Genomic DNA, 23,877 nt, shown 5'->3' on the forward strand with positions numbered 1-23,877 from the left:
CCTTGGGAGATATTCGTGAGGCAGCCAAGCCTCACCGATGGAACGGTTGTTGTTTTCTTGACGTGTTGTCTTCTGCACAGACTTGCATTTGCATTTTTCATTGTTTACAGAAAGTGACATGAGGGGGGGGAGAAACTGCTTGATTTTGAAAAACTCTTCGTTTTTCTTTTTTTTTCAGAACAGTATTTATGTTGTACAGGAGTGACTGTTAGATGGATTGTAAACTGGAGGTGCAGAAATTCAGATTAAACAGGTTACAATATCACACGACAATGCCTTATGGTACTTCTTCACTCGTGAAATCTAAATGCTTCAGAGAGATGTTTGTAGCCGTGGATGAGATTAATGTGTGTGTGTGTGTGTGTTGATAGTGTGCATGTCTGTGCATCGCGTGTACAGTATCAAACATGTCTGCGTGTTACAGTAAAGAACAAGACAAGGTTTAGTGGTCAGATGAAGAGATGGTGAACTCATTATCCCGTCAGAACATAGAACAGCTCTGGTTCCTCTTCTGCCAAATATGAACATGACATCTAGAAACTGCTGTTCTCACTTCACTTCAACTTTATAATAACATGTTTGGAGCTACAGCAGGAATAACCAGGGGTAGGCTGAAAACAGCTGATCCTTGTTCCAACAGACTGGGAAACTACACATTCTCTTTTAACAGATTATTAAATTTCCATATGTTTCAATATAATGACGTTCAGTTAACTTGTACACTTTTTATTGGGAATTTGGATTCATAAGCATATTGTGATATTTATTAATATCATGTACAATTCCAACTATGATGAGAAATTATTTTTTCCATATCGCCCAGCCCTAGCACAGAGTATAATTCATTTACATTTCACCGTATCTTTCAATCCATAGAAATCTGAATCCAAGATTGAATGATATTATAATCATTCAATCATAATAATAACTAAATAATAACCCATCAAGCTAAATCAGAGTCAGAGTTCTTTATTAAACACAGACAAAATGGTTTGCAACTGCAGTTGAGTTTTTGGCTAACTTCCCAGTGAGGTCATGTTTCTGTACATATGTTTTTCCCGATTTTCAGGAAACCATAGATAATAATATCAGAAAACCGATGTCTATTTCAAAACCTGCATGTATAGAAAGTGACTACAAATATCAGATGCAATTTGTATTGATCAATTATTATTTCGTTATTATTTATTATGTTGATTATCTTCCTTTATTTCAATAAGTGCAAAATGACAATAGAAGCTAAAAATGAAAAGCACACGGATCACACCACAGCTTGTTGAAAGATTCCTATTTGAGTTCAGACCAAACCCTTCATTACAGACAACATTACGTCTTTAATATCAATGTGTGTGTGTTTGTGTGGGTGGCGGGAAGGTCATAAAGTATAGAGCACATTGTGGGAGGTGGTGTGTTTGAGGAGAAACCCCTTAAACCACCCCCGGGACCCCCTGCTGGTTTACCGTCCCGGGATCTGAGTGTTTCCCTGGTGTCGGTCCCGGTGAGACCCTTTTTTTTCCATTGTTTTCCCCGTCTCACCCTGGTACACACCCCTCCTGTCTTCATAGTTCTGTACGAGAGAGATATAGCAAAACACAGTGAATGATATCGGTTTCCCTCAAACCCAGTGTTCTCTCCCAGTCTTCTCTCTCAAGGGTGTTATTAAGCATTTTTGTAGGACCGGAGAACACACTTGGGAAGGTTTTAAAAAGTAGAGGAAGGGTTTTGTCTGTGGGTATAAAATTGCTGTCAGGCTGTGGTCTTGACTCACAGTGACCTCATGGCCAAGGCTTTGTTTGCATCCTGCAGAGCTTCATATGAAGCAGGGTTTGCACACACGCACAATTGAAAGCTGTGTGTGTTTCCTGTGTAGATGTTAATCATCTTTGCAATGACCTAACCTCCTGAAGTGCAGGGCTACTTAACGTGTACAGAGTGACTCCTTGTGCCCGACACAGGCCTACCGCTGGTTTGGAAAGTTATGACATGATCCGGCGATGTGCGATTACACTGCTCCTAGCTGCCGCTGGTTCTAGTCTGCTGCTCTGAGTGGAGTGAAGAAAGTGTGGCTTTACACGAACTGATCACTTTAAAGGTGTGCTTATGCCAAAAGCAGAGAGCTGTGGTGGTGGTTGGCAGGCTTCCCTGGAACTGTTACCCTGAAAAAATTGTGTATGTGAGTGTGTGTGTGTGTGTGTGTATGTGTGTTTGTGTATGTGTGTGTGTGTGTGTGTGTGTGTATGTGTGTTTGTGTGTGTATGTGTGTGTGTGTGTGTGTGTGTATGTGTGTATGTATGTGTGTGTGTGTGTGTTTATATGTATGTATGTATGTGTGTGTGTGTGTGTATGTGTGTGTGTATGTGTGTGTGTGTATGTATGTATGTATGTGTGTGTGTGTGTGTGTGTGTGTGTGTGTGTGTGTGTGTGTGTGTGTATGTGTGTGAGTGTGTGTGTGTGCGCGCGCGCGTGTGTGTGTGTGTGTGTGTGTGTGTGTGTGTGTGTGTGTGTCTATGTTTTTGTGTGTTTGAGAGACAGAGCAGCTTTCCTCGTGCACCCCTTTCCCCATGTGTGCGCGGATTTCGTGTAGCAAAGTTAACTGCACCACTTTTAACGAGAGAACCGGGCGACACGTCTACTAAACAAGTAAGAGCATGGACAAAATCGGACACTAACTTTTTGTGTGGGTTTGGGTGTGTGTGTTTCTTGTGCGTGTGCTAGTTACTCAAACATGGAGCCATCGTGGTTGAGTGCAACAACTCAATCACTGCCTCAGCTTGATCTCATGACAGAAAACAGTGCATACTATAAAGTTTCAAGGGTGGAAGTAAATATATTTTGGGCTGCCCCGGGTTTTATGTTAATATGTGACGTGAATGTGATCCAATAATTACAAGGAATATGTCCACTTGGCATGCGTCCTGTTGAAATAACACAACAGCCGTCTAAGCGGACGTTTATTGTGTGTTAATAGCTGCATATGCTCGACTCGCTCCGAGGAATTACTTTTTAAGGAATAATAAAATGCGTGGGAAGGATTTCTTCAGGGGAACCGTAACCTTTCACCTCGCAACTTTCCAAACGCACAATAATTTTAGGCTTAACATTGCATCTAAATACAACAGTTAACTGTAATAGTTGAATATACTGGTACAGTTATACCATTCTTTCTTTGTTAATTTAGATATTTGTTACCACATAAACACACACACACACACACACACAGACACACGCACACACACTTAATTACTTACTTTTCTTTGTACTATTTACATACTCATGTAAGTTATGTATTGTATCTGAATTGACTGTACATTTCTTTGGATAAAAGAGTCTGCTAAACAATTACTACCAGTAAATAGTACTTTCAACAACAACAACACTGAACACTTCTGTTACAAAAACCAGTCACCACAACGCAGTAAAAATACCAGAATGTTTTCAATGATTTATTTTCCGCTGGTCACAGCCATGCTGCCCCGGGAGAGGGTTGCCAAGGGGAGGGGAGCTTGGTCGAGGCTTCTGGTAACCGTTGTGACTGTCTGCGCCTGGGTCTGGGTGAGGTTGGCCAATGTGTTGCCCAGATGTACCCACACAGTCCCATAAAGCCGTGCGATGAAGGCTTAAAGAGGGAGGCCATTTTGTTGAAACCAGACGGCTCTTGACGAGGTAACGGAGAAGCACAGGAGCCTGTTAAGTCTGCACTACACCAGGACGATGCCAAGGTCCTGCATACTCTCAGGAAGTCAGGAGATGGTTAGAAAACCCCACCACTACATCTTCTCAGATACCTCTTCTTAATATAAAGTACAGTCGTTTAACTCTGCTCTTTCTCCCACCCACACACACACACACACACACACACACACACACACACACACACACACACTCACACACACACACACACACAGACACACAAACACACACACGCACACACACACACACAGACCCACACACACACACACACACACACACACACATCCATCCATATAGGGAAGCGTATTGATAGGTTGAAGCGTGCTGCAGATCCATACAGTCTTTCTCTGGAACACAGTCAACTCTCTGGTCACGAACATGATAACCTTAATGTACATGTACACACCTACACTCTCACTTCCCTCACAACTTAGAGTTTCAGAAACTTTAGAAGACACGTTACAGTCTTGCATTATATTCTGACCAGGAATAACATTCATTCAGTTCATTCAGTTTGAACGTCCACCAAAATACTGATGTTATCACAAATAAGATTCTTAAACACCACAACACACCGCACCCCACCTTAGTTTACAAAGAACATTGTCCACTACCATGTTTTGGAGAACAGACAGTTGTTGATATTGTGTTATAAAACATATTACTGTAAAACATGTATCTATATACCTCAGAACTAGTCACAACAACCGAAGGCTTGTCACTCTTAAGAGATTCCTGGCATCCCCTGAAAGAACATTCCAATCCAGTTAGAACCGTTAGGATCCAGATCGATCCAGATCACTTCCAAGTAAACCTCCAGAACGCCACCCAGCCCTATATCATGTCAACAACAGGATCACTACGCAGACCAATAATAATACTAATTGCAAATTAAATTGACAATGAAAAGCCTCTGCATCACAGACAATATACTGTATAAAATTATTATTATATAATAATTATAAAAATGTCTACTGGTCTCCAGCTCTTGTGATATAGTGTTCCTAGTTTCCAATAGTTAGTCTCTGGCCTCTACTGGGCTGGTCTCTGGTCTCTAGTCTCTGTTCTCCCGTGGTCTGTTGGTCTGCTCTACTCTACACTCTGGTCTCTGATTGGGTCTAGTCTTACAACACGTCCCTCCAGATCTGACTGAGGGTCAGTAAATTGAGTGTAATACGTCATGATTATGAGCTGCCTTAAGACCAAGTTGCCCTGGTCATTATGTGACCATTTAGACCGCATCCCTCCCCCCCCCCCCCCCCCCCCCCCCCCCCCCCGTTCCCCAGCCCCAATGCTGTCTCTCTCCCTCTCTCTCTCTCCCCCGAGGGCCTCCCCCTTCTCCAGGCTAACCACTAATTAGCACGAGCCCCTCTCTCTGATCGTGTAGCCTTGCGGGCCGCCGCCGCCGCGCGGCGAGATGAAATTAGAGTCATTCATTAGCCCTTGACACTCCGCCAAAGCTTCTCAATTTAGCGCCGTCACATCGATAAAAAGACGTCTTTCTCCACGGCTGGAGGAAGAGGACGTGGGGGTATTAGCAACAATTAAGAGCAATTAGGGGGAAGGAACTCCGCGGCGATGAGGTCATCAACGCCTGGGTCGGCCACGCCCCCCCTGTCCCCTCCCCTCGTGGCCAGAACAGGGTCCTAGGATAGGTTAGGACGTCAGCACGACCCCACAGCTATGCACCATTGTTGGGATTCTGGTTTGAAACAGAACAAATCCTTAAGAGTTTTCTCTTTGTCTTCTCCCACTTTCTCTTTTATGATCCAAATAAACGGCCCGGGAATCTGAAATCAAAACCAGAAAACTGTTCTGCAGATCTTGACATGTCTTCACCATGACATGTGTGTGTGACGTGTCTGTGTGTGTGTGCGTGTGTGTTTAAGTGTGAGTGTGCGCGCGTGTGTGTGTGTGTGTGTTTAAGTGTGAGTGTGCATGTGTGCGTGTGTGTGTGAGTGAGTATGCAATGTGTGTGTGGGTGCTTATGTGTGTGTGTGTGTGTGTGTGTGTGTGGGAAAGAGGACTTTGGCATAATTTATACCAATCTAAATCTTCCCATGTCTGGGAGGTAAAACACCCAGGGCTTCATTATCTGTTCCCCAGGTGACAAATCTTCTCTGAGCGGGGCAGAGTGGAGCCGATTCTTGGTGTACACGGAGATCCTGCACTATTTAGACACATACACCCTGCCAGTAGAGGACAGAGGAGGAGGGAGATGAGAGAGGAGAGAGGAGGATTAGAGAGAGCGAGGAGGAGGAGGAGGAGGAGGAGGGAGGGGAGGAAAGGCGGGAGGAGGAGGAGAGAGAGGGGAGGAGAGAGGAGAGAAGAGGAGAAGGGAGAGGAGAGGAGACAGGAGGAGGAGGGAGAGGAGAGGAGAGAGGTGGGAGGAGGAGGAGAGAGAGGGGAGGAGCGAGAGGGGAGGAGGGAGAGGAGAGAAGAGGAGGAGGAGGGAGTGGAGGAAAAGGAGGGGAGAGGAGAGAGGAGGTAGGATGAATGAGGAGAGAAGAGAAAGAAGAGGAGGAGGAGGAGGAAGGAGGAGAGAGGGTAGGTGAAGGAGATGTGGGCGAGGAAGAAAACATCGCTAGTGGCCATCGGCAGCATGAAGTGCTGGGAGACTTCGCTAGCTAAGAGCCATCCTTAGGAGTTGCCGCTAGGAGACGTCACCAGGAGCCGTCGCTAGCTAGGAGCCGTCGCTAGGAGCCGTCGCTAGGAGCCGTCGCTGGGCTGCTCGTCTCCTCTGGCGGGTGCAGGTGTGAGTGCGGCGCCCAGGCAGCTGTCAGGCAGGAAGTGACATCTCAGCGCTGGGACGTGACAGTGCTGTCAGCAGGAAACGGCAGCCAGGGCCAGGCTGACACGCTGCTTGTTCTCCGCTGACACCCAGGAGGCCGGGAGATGGGTGTCACCGTAGGTTTGATTCACCCACAAGACGTGTGGAGGAGAAACTTGTGCCGGGAAAACGCGGCATGAAAAAGTCTTTGTACTAGAGAACGAAGAACAGGGATAATTGAGGGGCTTCCTGCATGTTGTCTCCCAGACCCCCATCGCCTCACACACACACACACACACACGCACACACGCACACACACACACACACACACACACACACACACACACCCCCCCCCCCCCCACACACACACACACACAAGAAGCAGAGGGTATCAACACAGTTCTAAACAGAAAGACCCACATTTACTAATGCTGCAAAACATCTGAGTATTTCTTCAGGTATCGTGTACTCACATCATTATCAGCGATACCGTGTCAGGTTGAGGTTAAGGTTTTAAAGTTAAGCTTCTTATTGCAGCTAAGGACAAAGTACTTCTGTGAAATCAAAAAACCCTAACTCCAGGGTATCAAAACACCTAGGTGTTATATCAACAAAATAAACACACTGAAAGAAAGCCTCATAAACCCTAGTCCCCAGTCTCAGATTAATGAAGTACAGGTTATCCTAACCAAACACACAAGTGAGATTCACACATACAAACTAGTGACAAAAGAAGATGTTAATGTGTGTGTGTGTGTGTGTGTGTGTATGGCGTGAATGCGTGTGTGTTTAAATCCCAGAAAATCCTTCCTTAGCCTCTACTAATCACAATGCCTCGCTCACTATGAGGTTATTTATTCATTTATTATATTATTTATTGATATGATATTATTTATGCCCGAGACAAGGAAAAAAAAGAAGAGGAGGATTACACTATTATATGAATGCATCGCTGTAACAAAGGTTATTACAAGTACAATATCAAACCCTTTGCCCTCCCTACAACAATTTACCTACACCCCATGGTTCACCAGACTCTTGTAAACACTCCTGGTAAATGTGTGTTCAATGATGGCGGTCATTTGGATGACATTCAGTTATTTATTGTCTTACATTGTAAGACTGCAAACATTGGGGGACCAAGCCAAGAACCTTTTGTCTGGGAGTCCAGCCCAATAGCCATGAGAGTATCCTGCCCAGACCCTTGTTTTTAGCTCCATCCATCTGATCAGTAACACCGACACTACTGACTGGACATGAGTTGTGCTTCGGAACTCAGGACAGTTTGGGACTTTATGCCGCTGCATTTCCTGAGCTACAAGTCTTTACCTCAGAGATTCGGTGGACTTGCTGCTGGAGCTGCTGTTTGTTTTAGAATCAATTCCTGGTTCCTGTGGACCGATCCCTGCGATGGGATAATGATTTCTTTCAACTCATTCTGATCAATCAATTTGATTGATTGCTCCAGCCAAACCTAACGATGATGAAGAAAGAAACGGATGCACAAGATGGATCTTGAGACATAATGAAGAGCCACATTACCACCGCTCTGAAATAACAGGCATAAGGATTCACACGCTGAATAACGTCTGGTAACTACAGGCTTGGGATGTTTGCTGGCACCAAATCAGGCCAGACTGTCAGTGTCAGCTCAACAAGGGAGTAGTGGGCGTATGTATTTTGATAGTATTGATGTTCTGATTAACAGTGTAATTGTAGACCCATTTAAACCACATAGTCTTAGCACAGAAATATTTCCAGGTGAGTGGTGTTTCTGTAGAATTAATTTTGGAGATGCTTACGACAGATATAATTCAATGGTATGGCTTGAAATAGGCTTGGAAAAAATTAGGAAAAAAAGCAATCATTAAATAAGGTTATTTCTGTAGCTATAAAAACAACGATGACAGATAGTTGTTGTTTCAGCTGAAATTGTGAACCTTAAAAAGCAACATAGTCAAAATTACAGCCGAATATTTCACTCAGATCAGCAATTATACTCTGTTTATTATACAAACTTTATACTCTGTTATTCTAAATCACCTTCTCTTGAAAAAAAACTTGAATGAACACTGTGAACGTCATTTATCTCAACCATAATTCCAGCCCTTAATTCAGGCCTCATAATGCATTTATGAATGAATAACACACACATTAATTAAATTGAAACAACAACTGTGTTAACAAGTTCAATATGAAAAGAGGCCGTCGTCCTTCTGTTTGTGTACTTCAGTGTCCTACGGTGGTTTGGGAAAAAGCAGACATGGGGATGGGCTGATGTGCCGCGCTAAATGTCTATAATTGGTGTCAAACGCTTGAAAAACACGAGGCTGCCGGTGTGTTGAGCGCCACGGTAAAACACTGTTACAGCCCATACCGCCGTAACGGTTATCTCCTGCGATCTCTCCTTGCGGTAAATAAATACAATCTAAACTCTTCTGCACACTCACATTTTATAGCCGACACTTAAGGCCTATCACACACACAGTTGTTTACCAAGTGTGCCAAGATTGAAGCGGCCGTTCTGAACATTCAAGCGAGCCCGCCGCTTCCCACTACGAGAACCATCTCTGCGGGTCGCCACCAGGAGCTATTACGTTAGAATTATGTGGAGAAAAGTTTTTATTGGAGACTGCAAATGGGCCTGCATCCTGCAGAACAATAGCTCTTGGATCTCTTATTAAAAAGTGAAAATGTGTACATGTGTACAAAAGAGATCAGAGAGTGTAAAATACATTTCGTGCAGGAACACAAGTATACACGTGCGCGCATGCACACGCACACACACACACAGACACACACACAGACACACACACACACACACATACACACAACACACACACACACAAACACACACACTTACAACATTGATACACACTCACATGTGATCACACACACACACACACACACACACACACAGAAACACACACTTTGTGCTTACAAACACACACACAAACACACACACTTTTGTTCAACTCAAGCAGGCATGGACACACAGACGGACGCATCGTAGGCAGAGCAGGTCTATAAATAAAGCGGCGCGCTGGCGTGTGATTGCGGGAAGTTGCACATGAGAAAGGTTAGCTGCGGTCGCACGGCCATTCGTCTTGTTGGATGCAAACCGCTTGATTCCCCAAATGAGTGGTGAGGATTCATCACGGCCCGCTCGCTATTATAAATCAGTTGAACCGGTGACACCTGAACTTTCCGTGGCGGCGCGCTGTAAAGGCCACAGGCGCTGGGTCGTACCATTAACACGGGCTGATCCATTGCACGCGCATCCAGGTCAGAAAGCAGGGCGCAGCGACGCATGCCGCATGCATCACCCCAACAGCTGCAGGGAGCGGATTCCATGCAAAGATTAAATTAGATCGTCCCCTTCTGGGTGGAGTTTACTATGTAGGAACAATGTTGCATAAAAGAGCGGAACAGAAGTGTATGGCCTTTGAAGGGTGTTATGTGTGACATCTTGGTCTGTGTTTCTGTGTGTGTGTGCCTATTTGTGTGGGTAAGTGTGATTGTAAGTGTGTTGGTTGTGTGTGTGACTGTGTGTACGTGTGTGTGGCTTTCTGCATCATTAGGTGTGTGTTTATGAGGTGTGTGTCTCAGAGAGGAAGCTGGGATGGAGAGAATAGAGTATGTGTGCAAGTGTGTGTGTGTGTGTGTGTGTGTGTGTGTGTGTGTGTGTGCGTATGTGTGCGTGTGAGAGATCGTGTCTGTGCGTGTGTGTGTCTATGTGTCTGTGTGTGTGTGTGTACATTTTTGACAAAGAAAAGCATGGATCAAGTGAAAGGTGTGTGTGTGATCCAAGGTTTGTGTGTGTAAGTGTGTGTGTGTGCACTGGTTTTTGTCTGCTTTTTCCAAAGAGCATCCCCTCCAGTTTTTCTCCATCTCTATGCATCAATGACATCCTCCCCGGGTAAGGCACGCAACGTTCGCGCACACACACACACACACACACACACACACACGCACAGTAGCTAGTACCAGCGAGATCTTTTATGTGGGCCAGACAATGGTAGGACCTCCCAGCAGTGCAGCTGGGCTCTCCAACACAACACCGGTCCCACATCCAACACCCCCCCCCCCCCCCTCACCCCCACCAGCACCGACCCCCAGACCCTTCTCCCAGCCTGGTCTCCTGTACTTGGAGACCGTCCTGGGCGATTGAACTGTCACTCAGGGGCCAGCTGAGGGCCTTGGGAGTGTTCCTGGGGCCCGAGCCGGTCGCCCATTGTTTCCGAAGAGTTCCCTCCTCCAGCAGCTTGTACTCTCTCACTCTCTCAATCTCCCTTTCTCTCTCTCTCTCTCTCTCTCTCTCTCTCTCTCTCTCTCTCTCTCTCTCGATATCCCTCTCTCTATCTCCCCCTCTCTATGTTCCTCTCGATTTCCCTGGTCTTTCTGGCCTTGCTCTCTCTCTGGTTGCTCTCTCGCTCCAGGTTTCTCTCTCTCTCTCTCTCCCCATCTCACCCTCTCTCCCTCTGTGGAATCGGGGCCACAGTAAATAAACAAAGCGTCCCCATGAATAGATAATGATGCACGTGTTTACGGAGAGAGGTCTCACATTCACATGCATCAGAAAGGCCATTTCACATTCCGCACGAGAGCTTTCATTTTGAGAAGAAAGACGAGTACAAAAGCAACATTTTGTCTGTTTTTGGGTCTGTCCTTTCAGTTAACCTTCAAAGACGCTAAAATGCAGCAAAGCTTGGCCAAAAAACGGGCCGAATAAAATCAATTCGATAACGAATGAAGCGGTCAGGGTAAAAGTAAAGTTGTTGTTTTTTTGCCACTTAAGTTTTCACATACAACGGTGTTCGTCGGACCATAGGTTGGTGCGGTAAAGGAAAATACAATGTTTACAAAGATAATAAATCATGCTATTCAAGATAGTAAAATGTATTATACTTGCTCTGGTTGTCTGTATGGCTCAGTGTGATAGTGTATGTCAGTGTGGTAGACTATACCGGTATCTATGTTGAGGTCTAGATCTGTGAGGTGGTCTACATTAGTGTGGTCGATTAAGTCTATGTGGTGGTGAAGATTCAGGGCGTACGTCAGGGGATTAAACCATTACACAGACCACATGCTTGAACGCCCCAACATCTCTTTTGTGGCATCAGAGTGACGGTTGGGGGAATGGTGGCGGAGGGGGAGACCTGCTTTGTGTTGTCGGCCAGACGCGACCCAGCCTCAGAGCTCTTTGCTCACCGGTAGACAGCCCGGGTACAATACCGGCTCCTTTATTTTTTTTATCTCAACTCACAAGGACTGCACAATCCTGCATTCCCTTGAGCGGGAACTGAGCGATGGCGGTGTTGGTGGTGGTGGTGGTGGTGGGGGATGTGGTGTTTAGGGTGGGGAGGGAGTTGGAGGTGGTAGTGATGCTGGAAAGGTAGAGGGTGGGGGAGGGTTTTTTGAAGAGGGGGTTTAAGGGTAGGGGGAGGCAGTGGCGGACATGTTGGACATGGTGGTGCGGGTGGGTGGATGCTTTGGAGGTGGTGGGAGTAGAGGAGGGATTGGTGATGCAGTGGTTGGTGGTGGAGGATGTGGAGGTTGGAGGAGTGGTAGTGGTATTTTCAGCGGCAGAGGTGGTGGGAATGGGTGACGGATCGTTGAAGCGCTGGTTGGAGGTTGGTGATGGATTATGGGGGCGGTTGGAGGGATGCTAGTGGTATTGGAGGAGGTGGAGGTGCTGGGATAGGTGGAAGGATTGGAGAAGCGGTGGTTTGAGGCTGGTGGTGGTGGTGGTGGAACGGATGGTGGTAGTTGAGTTGGCCGAGGTGGAGGTGATGGAGAGTAAGAGGGGGCACCAATCACTTGAGTCCTGAGAGCGCTCTTCAACCGGGCTGGTGGGTGGTGCTGCTGGTGGTGATCGAGGGCGATTGGGGGGGGGAGGAGATGGGTGGGGGGTCAAGCAATATGCTCTTTGGGCCTATTAAACCGCAGCAGCCGAACGGGGGCCTGGCCCTCTCCACTTCCCATTGTGCGGCGGGCCTGAGCGGGTTAAATACTGCCGAGTTAGGGACGCACTTTAAACCGTGTCCCACTTCACCTCCCCGCCTCTTGAAGCGCTGGGTTCATATTAACCTCGTTCCCAGGAGTTCTCATCTCCCCAGGGAGCGAGAGAGAGCGGGACTTTCAGTGCCACGGGTTAAGTGGTCAGTGGCGAGCGAGAGGGAGGGACTTCCTAGAGAGGGATATACACGTTTCCGTGGGATATTTCAGATTTTGCTTTGTCAAATTCTTGAACTTATTCGCCTCGTCGTTGTGGTTCTTCTTGTCATGTAGCTGTTTTTTTTCCCTCCATGGACTGTTGACTGGTGTACACACACTCGTGGGAAGTTAAAGGCTGGACATTGCGTCGTGGTAGACCACGATAACTCAATCATGATGCTCCCTCAGCTTGGTTCATATTAAAGAGCAGAGCGTCATAACATCTGGGGTTATTTTGTGATTGCTGTCATATTGTTTAATACTATTTTACTGTGTTTTGTTGCCCTGTGTGATTGACTGTCGTGGTTCATTTAGTTGAACAAGCGTCGACACCGAAACCAAAACGGTTGACAGACAAAAAATAATTAAATCACTCAGTCAAGCTGCTGTGACCAAACACAAACACAACAAACCGCACGTACCGCCCGACACACACACACACACACACACACACACACACACACACACACACACACACACACACACAAAAAGAAAGACACGCAAACATACCGTCACATACAACCACAGAAATATATACTCACATGCACACAGCCACGGACACATACACACATACACACACACATACACACAGCAAACCTCCTGTTCAAACTTCAAACACTTCTTTGATCAGAGCTGGCTCCCAGGGGTCTCGCTCCCCAGTGTTACGTCTCTTACCACAGCTCTGCTCCCTGGTGACGTGCACGATGGGCGTGCACGTGAGAAGTGGGCACCATGGTTCCCCCGCTGCTCACTATCGCTCCGTCTGAAGGCTGGAGAACCCAAGACATCAGCTACAGAACGATACACTACATGCTCTCCTCATACACTTTCTTCTTTAAAACTCAGCGTGTGAATCTTCCTGATGTTTTTATGTTCATCTAATTTAATTTCAGGCTCTTGTGTTGAACTTTGATGTGTGTTTTTGTGTTGTAAAGTGTAGCACTTTATATTACTGTTTAGACCGTAAGGTGTGATTTGAATAAAGTGCGATGGATTGATTGAATGTCGGAAATGATTAAGCTAATGGCTAAACATAATAAAGAAAGAACACACATGCAAACACAGAAACACACACACACACACACACACACACGCACACACACGCACACGCACGCGCTCTGAGAAAGATATGCTGCATTTTTGAGGCGAGCGTGGACTTTATAGAAATCCCCGGGTTCATGATCATCTGCCATCCGTTACCGTTCCCTTTATTGAGCAATAACGTCGACATCACGCCATTAACTCACCGAGCGGATCCGGGAAGAGAGGAAGGAGTTAGACGGTGGAGGTGGAGGGCTGTGGGGGGAGGGTTCGGGGGTGGTGGGGTGGGTGGGTGGGTGGGTGGGTGGCTGCATGGGGGGCAGCCATGGTAGGGGGGATGGGAGGATGGGGGGATGGGGGGGAGAGGTAGGGTAGTAATTCTCATGAAAACACTGTCACATAGGAGCACCTTAATCTACCTGAACAACCCCCTTACCCCTACCACCACCACCCCCCCCTCCTCTTCCTCGTCCTCTCAAGAGATGAATTATGAAGCCATTTACAGCAGCAATATATATATATATTTATATATTTCTGTGTTTACTCTCACTTTCTGGCTGACAGGACAGCGAGCGGGAGAGCCACTCTGAAGCCCTTAAAAGAAGCAGTGTTTTATTAGGCGGTGCCGGCCTGCGGAACGGCACAGAGCGGACCCGGGGAGCGCTCCCCGCGGACCCGACTCACACTCTTAATTTGGGAGGCATAATTCTCCTCAGAAGCTGGCGCGCCTCCGAGGGAAGAGTGCGTTTATAAATGTGATGAATTACTCTCATAAAGAAAAGCTTGGTCCTCAAACCCTGCGCACAAAACCGCCGAGACTCTCAATAACCCCCCCCACCCACCCACCACACATACACATACAGGCACGTACACACACACACACACACACACACACTTCCTCCATGACCACCCACACATACACACTCATCATCACACACACACACACAAATATGCACTCACACACATACTCATAACCAGAGACGCATTTATAAAAACAGACTGACGCGCATGAGCGCCAGCACACACACAAATACACATCTCTGTGAATAACTGGAAATTAGGTATATTATAATTAGGTAGATTAACAGATATCACATTGTTATCAGACTACATACTACTTGGAAAGCACATCATTAATTCATTATTATTTAATATTCAGGCCATCACCTTTGAAACAGCAGTAGCAGACTATACTATATAATCGTAAACTGTCCTCTTGAACCTCTGATTTGTGAAACTTGCCAATCAACCATCACTTGCTATGGTATTTTATTGGGAAAGTACGTAGCATCGCAGACAAGACAGCTAATTGCTTTGATACCTGGGAGGTCTGTATCTTAATAACACACAATACACTTTAACAACACAATAAATACATTGGGAACTTTTGAGGCTGTAATGTCATCTTTGAGATCAAACTATACAGGCAATCTATTATGTTGGCTACAGCTTGTTGTTCTTATTGTTTTTTAATTGTGGACTAATAAAGTTGTTAAATTAGCATTGACTAATGAGCATGTAGCCTTTTCTTTTTAATTGCCATATCTAAATCTGTAGGAATCTGGAACAAACTGGTCACCCTCAGACCAGGTACCAGGCATTGTGCAGACACTCCAATTTTGGTCTGTTGCTGCTTTTTTTGACAGCCTACTCTGTAATTTGCCTTGAATGAAAGCGTCTGATAAGTAATTATAGTAATTAGAATAAATGAATGTGTCTGCCAACAGATTATAAGCCAGACAATTATTAATTAATCAAGTCAGTTTGACAACTCCATCTGAAGGTAAGATAAGTAATGAATGCCAGAAAACTGTTTAATAGACTCTACTCCAGCAGTTATTCATTATGATTGGGAAGAAAAATGGTTAATCTTCCACATTAAATAAAGAAGGCGATAGATTGCCGACTAACGACTCTAAGCTGTGACATGGAAGAGATATGAAGAGTTTAGATGATATAAATATTTGCTCTTTTTGTTTGCTGAACCTTAAGAAATGAACACCTGTAAATAAATGACTATAATTGCAATTTGTTCAAGCACAGTAATGTAGGGTAGGGTGGCCAATAAGCACTAGAGATTTTTAGAAGAGTCCTTTATCCAAAATGGCTTAATATGACCAGAAAAGCCACTTACAAAAACCATATCCATATCACGTTGGGGTCATCACTAGCACTAAAGATAGCATGAAGCGTATGCTACGTATCTGAATCCACTGTCAGTGTCTGCTAAAAGTTAATAACAGTAGTAAATCTTAATCACTGATAGCCTGGTCATGGTAGGTCCGGGTTGAACCCAGTCCCGTGCGGGGACGTCAGCGACTGCAAATGCGCTGGACACTCAATTCCAGATTTACAACGGGACCCTAAATGTAACCATTACACCATACACAACTGTTCTCCATCACAGCCCACCACCGGAGCAGCATTACCAGCACAGCCACGTCTTCTAACGGGCTTCCATCGTCTCTGCAGGGGGCCAGCCCTCCGCTCAAACACAACGACAGCAGCAACATACAACCGCGTCTCCCATCAGGTGTAACCCCCCCGCCCGCACCCCCCACTGGTTCTCGGTTCTGTTCTCTTGGAGCTCCAGGACGAGAGGAAGAGCAGCGAGCAGCACCCAGGGGACCCTGCGGTGGGCTCCCGGGTTCTCGCTTCACTTACACACATGACTCGTCCCCTACCCCCCCCTCTGTCTCTGGAGGGGGTCTCGGGGAAAATCATAAAAAGTGTTTCCTCTGAGATTTAAAGAGTTGTGTGAAGATCAAAGTCCTGGTGCGGTCCCCGGTGGGTCTCCTGTGAAAGGGGTGGGGAGGGGGAGGGATGGTGGAGGGTAAGGTGTGTGTTGGGGTGCTGAGGAACGGATGACCCCTTGGGGTATGGGGAGCGTTGGTTCAGGGTCTGGCTGCTACCTGCTAACGCTAGCGTCTATAATTCATACGGTAACAAAGCGCTTACGCGAAAAAAACTAAAGGCTCGCTTCTCAGTGTTCGCGGGGTGAACAAAAACCTACACACATGCACATTATGCAACTTATTGTGATGGTGGGCTCAGGGCAAGGTGTAAAGTAAGGTCAGTGAGGGATAGGTATTAGAAAGCTTTTTGTGTGTGTGTGTGTGTGTGTGTGGGGGGGGGGTTTGTGTGTGTGTGTGTGTGTGTGTGTGTGTGTGTGCGTGTGTGTGTGCGTGTTTTTGTACAGGCTTTTGTGTGTACAGGTGTGCATGCCCGCTTGTGCGTGCATTCTTGTGCATCTGTGTTCCTTGTGTGCACTTTATGCGCATGTGTGTGTTTCTGTGTGTGTGTCAGTGTGTGTGTGTGTGTGTGTGTGTGTGTGTGTGTGTGTGTGTGTGTGTGTGTGTGTGTGTACGTGCCTTTGTGGGTGCATGTGCGCGCCTGTGTGTATGTGTGTGTATGTTATGTAGAAGTTTATCATTAGTGGAGAACTAAACTTCATCAAGCCAGAGCAGGTCCCTGGTGAGTGTGAAGCTGCTGCTAATGAACAAGCTCCACCCATCCCCCCCCTCCCCGGCGAGGTGAGTGGGAGGTTCTCGTCCGCTACCGGAGCGCCGCGCGGCGTTGGGATTATCGATTCCAGCATTGCTTAACAATTCCGTGCGTGGCCCCAGAGTGTTAATCCTTGCTCACCTTGATAGGTGCGTTAAGACCATCTGTATGGCGGGAGTCTACCCCCGCCCGCCCCCCACCACCATCCCCCCTGATTCCATCTTCACTTCCACCTCCTCCCTTTCCATGCACACCATGGGAGAGCTGAGTATGGGGGGGGGGGGACCATCCCTGCTGATTAATAATTCACCCCCGACTCCGTCCTCGATGGCTCTGCCTGATTACAGCCAGCAGCCAGAAGTCAAGGTTAGAGCAAGCGGTAGAGTGGCACCCGCAAACAATGGAGAGAGAGAGAGAGAGAGAGAGAGAGAGAGAGAGAGCGAGAGAGAGAGAGAGAGAGAGAGAGAGAGAGAGAGAGGCAGGAGAGTGAGGGAAAGAGGTAGCGAGGTGGGGAGGGTTAAAGAGATGCAGAGAGGAAGAGACAAAGCAAGAAGTTAGTGAGTGAGAGAGAGGGAAGGAGACGGAGAGAGTGCTGGAGTGCGGAAGAGAGAGAGAAAGATGGAGAAAGTGCAAGAGAAACAGGAGAAGTGAGAGAAAGAGATGGAGAGAGAGAGTTCTGATTGAACATTCACAGAGATGGGATGTTGAATTTCACCAGGACTACATTAGGCCCGCTTGCAATCGGTGTGTTTTTTTCTGGTCAATAAAGGGGGGGGCGTCTAAGAATGGAATAGCAGAGGTCTCGGAGAGTAAATATTGAATAAGTAAAGCTGGAAATCAAACAAAGGCCTCCTCGGCAACACTTGGCCTCCCAAACTCTGCTCATGCTGACCTTAGCATTAGCATTATTTTATTTAGTGGAGACAAGAGGTAGGAGGAGAGGAGAGGAGGGAGGAGGGAGCAGAGGAGACAAGGCACATTAAGGCCCTCAACGCGAAGAAGAAGCTATTTGGCAAGGCCACGACCACTTCCTCCTGCTATCCTCCAATCGCTAGTGGTGTAGAAAAAAAGAAGAAAAACGACAACAAGAAGTGGAAGATGAAGATGAGGAGGATTTAGTAGCTACCGGGAGGGGCCTCGGGGCCCCCGAACACAGCTGAAGAGAAACCCTGACTCCTGAACTAGAACTCAGCCCGCTGTAGAAGACGTGGAGGGCGACCCCAGACAAGCGTTCTGGCAGAGAGCGGGGTTTTCAGCGGGACGACCTCCAACCCCCCCCCTAACGGAGCATTTAACTTTTTCCAGCGTGATGAAGATCATCTCAATCACTCGTTCCCGCTCGCACTCCTCAGCGTCTGTCACGACGCATTAGGAGGCGCGGCGGCGGGCTCTGGCCGGCAGGCAGCTTCTGCTGTCTTGCCTCGTTTCAGTCGTTCTCCGAGGCTCTCAACGGATGGGTGGAAGAGAGACGGGGAATCCGAAACAACTTGTTTTCTGGCGCTCAGAGCAAGGCATGATGCTCTTACCTCGTCCCATGCTGACAGGGGCATTCAGCGATGTAAAAATATATTTCACTATGAATAGCGCCTCGCTCTGCGATTTCTCTATTCAAAGAAGCTGGGGGGGGTTTTGTGCTCCCGAAACACAGCATCAGGATGGATTGATATATTCATGCATTATTCACCATTTAGTGTTGTAAACATGTAGTAGTAGTAGTGGTAGTCGTAGTAGTAGAAGTAGCAGCAGGAGCAGAAGAAGAAGAAAGCAGCTTTACACTAATACAAGAAACTTTCTCGGGTGAGTCTACAAACATGTTGGATAGCATGATTGACAATGAGAAAGATGCCTCTCAAATGTCCTCAGTACGGTGAGGTGAGGATTGCCAGAACAAGAAGAAGAAACATGCAACAGATGTGGAATACAATGATAGATAGCTGAAATGATGGATATAGGTAGGATGGTGCCTTATCTATCCAGAAATCCTTACTGATACCGGTTAATCGATAGCGGATATTTTTATCACACCACGGACATAGAGGAAAAACAAGTACAAAGTGAAATAGAGATACAGAATATGAATCAATGTTTTAGATATCACCCATTCTCTATAACAGTGTGTATAACTATGACAGGCACTGGATATTCAAATCCAGATCAACATAATATTCCTAACTGTAACCTTTATAAATGATAGCTTACAACTACAGATTCCAACATTTCTTTCAATAAAACAGACCCAGTTCCCATCTGGCCAAGACTAGAGCATGTGTCTGATTAAGAATCAAAATTGCAACCAATGTAGGGTTGCTAATAGACAAATAAGAACAGATGTCGTATTTCACAACAGGAAACCACGATGACAAAATAATTCCAAGGAAAAACACCCTAGTTAACCATACCTTTTGGCTTATATTCTTTAAAATAAATAATTGATTCATTACGCAGTTGACGGTCGCCTTATCACAATAATTCTATGGCCCAGAATGACATTACAAAAACTTGGCTTTGACTATTTTGATGCATTTCAGTCATCCCATTCCAACTCTAAGTATATCACAACTTCCTGACCCTTACGTTGATTCCACTTTTCCGCTTCTATCACTCCTGCAATACGCAGGAGCTCTCCTGCATATCAGGGGAAGAGCAGGCAGAGGAAGCCACCTGACAACCGTCAACATACAAGCTTCTGTTCACCTATAAGAGGAAAACAAAAAGAAAGAGTTGTATTTATTATTGCTTTTTATTCCAGGGGGATTTAACATCCATGTCAAAGAGGAGCAGGTAGGAGTTTGGTATCTGGCTCCAGGATGCCTGCAGCGTCTGCCCAATGTCCACAGTAGCCTGTGGACATTGGGGATCGATTCAGCTGGGAGTGGAACCCCCTTACTACTACACTATCCCGGCCAATCAAATCCAATATCTCAATAACCTCGACGGAGCCCTTCTGAAAACCTCTAGTGCATAATGACCTTTCAAACTTTCGAGAAAGAAACTTTATTGTGACTTTTTCCTAATTTGCCCTTGACTACTTGGGTGAAAGCGTTCCATATGGACATCACTGACAGTACAGTCAGTCCGACCGACTTTTCTCCACCCTTCGGTTGCACTTTGAAGAGACAAAGAGGCCCCAGCCGATAGCTCCACTACCCTCGCCTGGACGTAAGGGGAGGTCTGACAGAGGAGATAAACTACCCCCAGCGCCGGACCGTGTTGGAATCCACCGATGAGCAGTTAGATCCTTAAAAACTGATGAAAGACAAGATATGCGCGAGTATTTAAAATTTCATGTCAGATTCATAGATTCAGGGTCTTTTCTTTCATGTATTAACAAGGCTGGTGAAGATCTGAGCATGGGAGATTATGGAACGTAATCAGCATGAATATCAATACGTCTGCTGCTGCTAATGTGATGTGACTTCCTGCTTTTCATCTTGCTAAGTGTCAGCGAGGAGAGGAGAGGGAATCATTTATTATGGCTAATGAGCGGAGAGGGGGGGAAGGGGGGGCAGGGTAAGGTGGGGGGCATTGATTTCAAACAAGCTTTTCTTCATGGTTTCTTCTTAAATATTAAGTATTAGCAAGTACGCGCCGCTGCCTCTGACTTGCATTAGTTTACACGTGTTTGGAGTTAGAGTTGCGGGGAGTTTTCCCGAGTGAGAGCGGCATTGTTAAGGTGTGTGAGCACCGGTGGAGAGGAAAAGTGTGTCCGCCCGTGGATCTCTGCTGAGTCTGCAGTGTCCCCCCTCCCGCCGCCGCAAGGTGTTCCGTTTTGGGCTCGACGTGAACATTTTGACACGTGCACGCCCGCGGGGGAGGGGGGCCAGGCGGGTAACGGCGTGCACAGCTGTCCAAGGAATATCGCCGCTGTTCAACTAGACGATCATTAACGCCTTCCAATTTGCCCGTTCCCGAACCCGGCAGAAAGCGGCGGTTCCCTGTCACTACCTGACGCTCCCACTTCACATCAAACTCTGTCTACCTGTCCTCCGTGTCAAACGGCACCATTATAACCAGAGCAACCAGTCACAATGTCACAATCAAAGCCCCGACATTCAGGAGGGACTAAAAAAAGATGGCTCCGCAGCATTTATACCATCCTGATCTGTGATAGTTTTACATAAATGACTCTTAAATCACAGCAAAACACTGACTATTACCCTGCATTACTGAGCCACACGGCCGTTGGATTCACTGCCATAGCACACAGACGTTGCCACTGTGTAGCTTCACATTAGCTCGAATTAGTTTGGGAAACGCTGGTTGGTCACAGAGAGAGAGAGGGGGACAGATAAAGAACCACTGGAACCTTCTGTCTCTACCTGAACAGGTATATTCACCATGTACTGAAGATATTGATTATATTAATGATGGCAGTGGTGATATTGATTAACGATGGCAGTTATGATAGTGGTGATATTGACATTGTTGATTATGTTAATGATGACAGTGCGAGTGGTTACATTAAAGATGGATTATATTAAAGATGACAGTGGTGATGTTGAGGTAATTGGTGGTAGACTGAATGCATTAATTGTTCCAATGCTTCAGTTGGTTCTGAGACAGGGTCCGATAGCAGTCTACAGAATCACTTCCTCCCCAACACACACATAAGATCATCCCCAGGCTGTGAACACTGGGAGGGCCCGCAGTGGAAGATAGGTTCTGAGGGCCACAGTGTGACCTTGGGGGCCCTGAGGTGTTGTACACACCCAGCTCACAGAGAGAGGACCAGTCATGATTGAATGTGACACCAACAAGCTGTGTGTGCAGTAGAGTGTGTGTGTGTGTGTGTGTTTTGTGTGTGTTTGTCTGTGCATTGCCCTGTATATGTGTACAGCTGTTAGTACATGACATATGTGAGTGTATAGCTTAGTATTTGTCTGTTTGTATACGGCTTTAAATATGTGTGTGTGTGTGTGTGTGTGTGTGTGTGTGTGTGTGTGTGTGTGTGTGTGTGTGTGTGTGTGTGTGTGTGTGTGTGTGTGTGTGTGTGTGTGTGTGTGTGTGTGTGTTGTACATGCATTACATATGAAACAACAATCTGACCAATCTGGGTGCATGTTGACAGAGAAGCACGGCTTAAGCCTTCTTGAAACCGTCACTGCAGGTGGCAGGTGTAGTTACACACAGTATGTAATGGAAGACTGTGTGTGTTTTTGCATTTAGGTCTGCATGGTTTGTTTTTATGAAGTCATTCATGTTCAACGATTTGTGTGTGCAGATGTTTGTATGTGTGTGTAAAGATTTTCCCTTTGTGTGTGTGTGCACGTTTCTGCGTGTGTGTGTGTGTGTGTGTGTGTGTGTGTGTGTGTGTGTGTGTGTGTGTGTGTGCATGTGTGCAGTTATGTGTGTGTGTGTGTGTGTGTGTGTGTTTGTGTGTGTGTGTCCTCCCTGCTGCAGGTGTCTGACAGGCGTGTGATGAGATGAGTCTAGCACAGAGCCTAGCTAAGCCTGGCGACTGGGCTCCCCTCTATCCATTAAGCTGCCCTGGGTCTGCTGGGCTCAGGCCCACCACCACCCTCCACTCCGTCGCTCTACCCCCCTAGCCCCTCCACCCACCAGCCCTGCACCTCTGGCTGCAGCCACCAGAATACCAATGACCGCCCACCTCCAGCCTCCGTCTCCTGCTCTCTGCCATCCATGCATATTTGATAGTGGGTCCCCTGATCTGAATGGAGCCGGCGTCTTAAACCCTCCCCTGTTCGCTGTAGGGGAGGCAGGGAGGTGCCTCTCTACTGTCGGAGGACGTGGGGTTGGAACGTTTGTCTGAATCTGACGAGGTCTGAGAGGAGGTAACGTTCACTGCTCTCGATTCTCTGCAGGTTCAATAATACTCTTTGGAGACACTCTATGGAACTGTCTAAATAGTATATTAGTAAATAGCGTATTAATAGATCTGATTTTAGAATGTAGACAAAATACATTGTCGATTTTAGGCAAAATATCGAAATAAATAATGAACATTTTGTAGAGTAGCATTTGGATAATAATACTGAGCCAAATATTTAAGCGCAGCACGGTGAAAACGTACACACATTTTTTTAATTTGCTATGAGGAAAATAAGATATTCTTGAATAAAGTCAAATATTGTTAATAATAAGCTTTTAGGTATTCCAATGAAATCACCCACAGCACCACCACCTCCACCCAGCATGCATGCACGGCTACATGCGTGCACATACAGCGCGGCGCTTGGTGCGGCTTAACAACGAGAAAAATGCTGCACTCACAACAATATGAACAATAGCAGAGGCAACAGTGAAGCCGGTGAAATGTTTATTCAGCACATTAAAGAGTAATGAGTGGTGGTGCTAGTGACGAACTGTGTGTTGCTATCATCCTCCCAGTCAAGGAAGGGGAGATCACTGCTCTAATGGCTTACTCCCCTAAACATAAACAAGTCCATAATGAGCCAAATCCATATTTTCCTTCATTTTCTGTTGATAAGCAAAAATGGTTGCAGTAAGCACTATCAGCCCCTTGCATATTTAGGGCTACGCGCACATGCACACACACACACATACACACAAACACAAACACACACAAGCTTACTTGTAAACATACACGCACACCCACACACACACAAAACGATGGACACACACACACACACACATGCTCACTTCTACACGTACACGCACACCCACGCACCCACACA

Source organism: Pollachius pollachius (genome assembly GCF_949987615.1).
Source record: "Pollachius pollachius genome assembly, chromosome: 1".
NCBI classification, from domain to species: domain Eukaryota; kingdom Metazoa; phylum Chordata; class Actinopteri; order Gadiformes; family Gadidae; genus Pollachius; species Pollachius pollachius.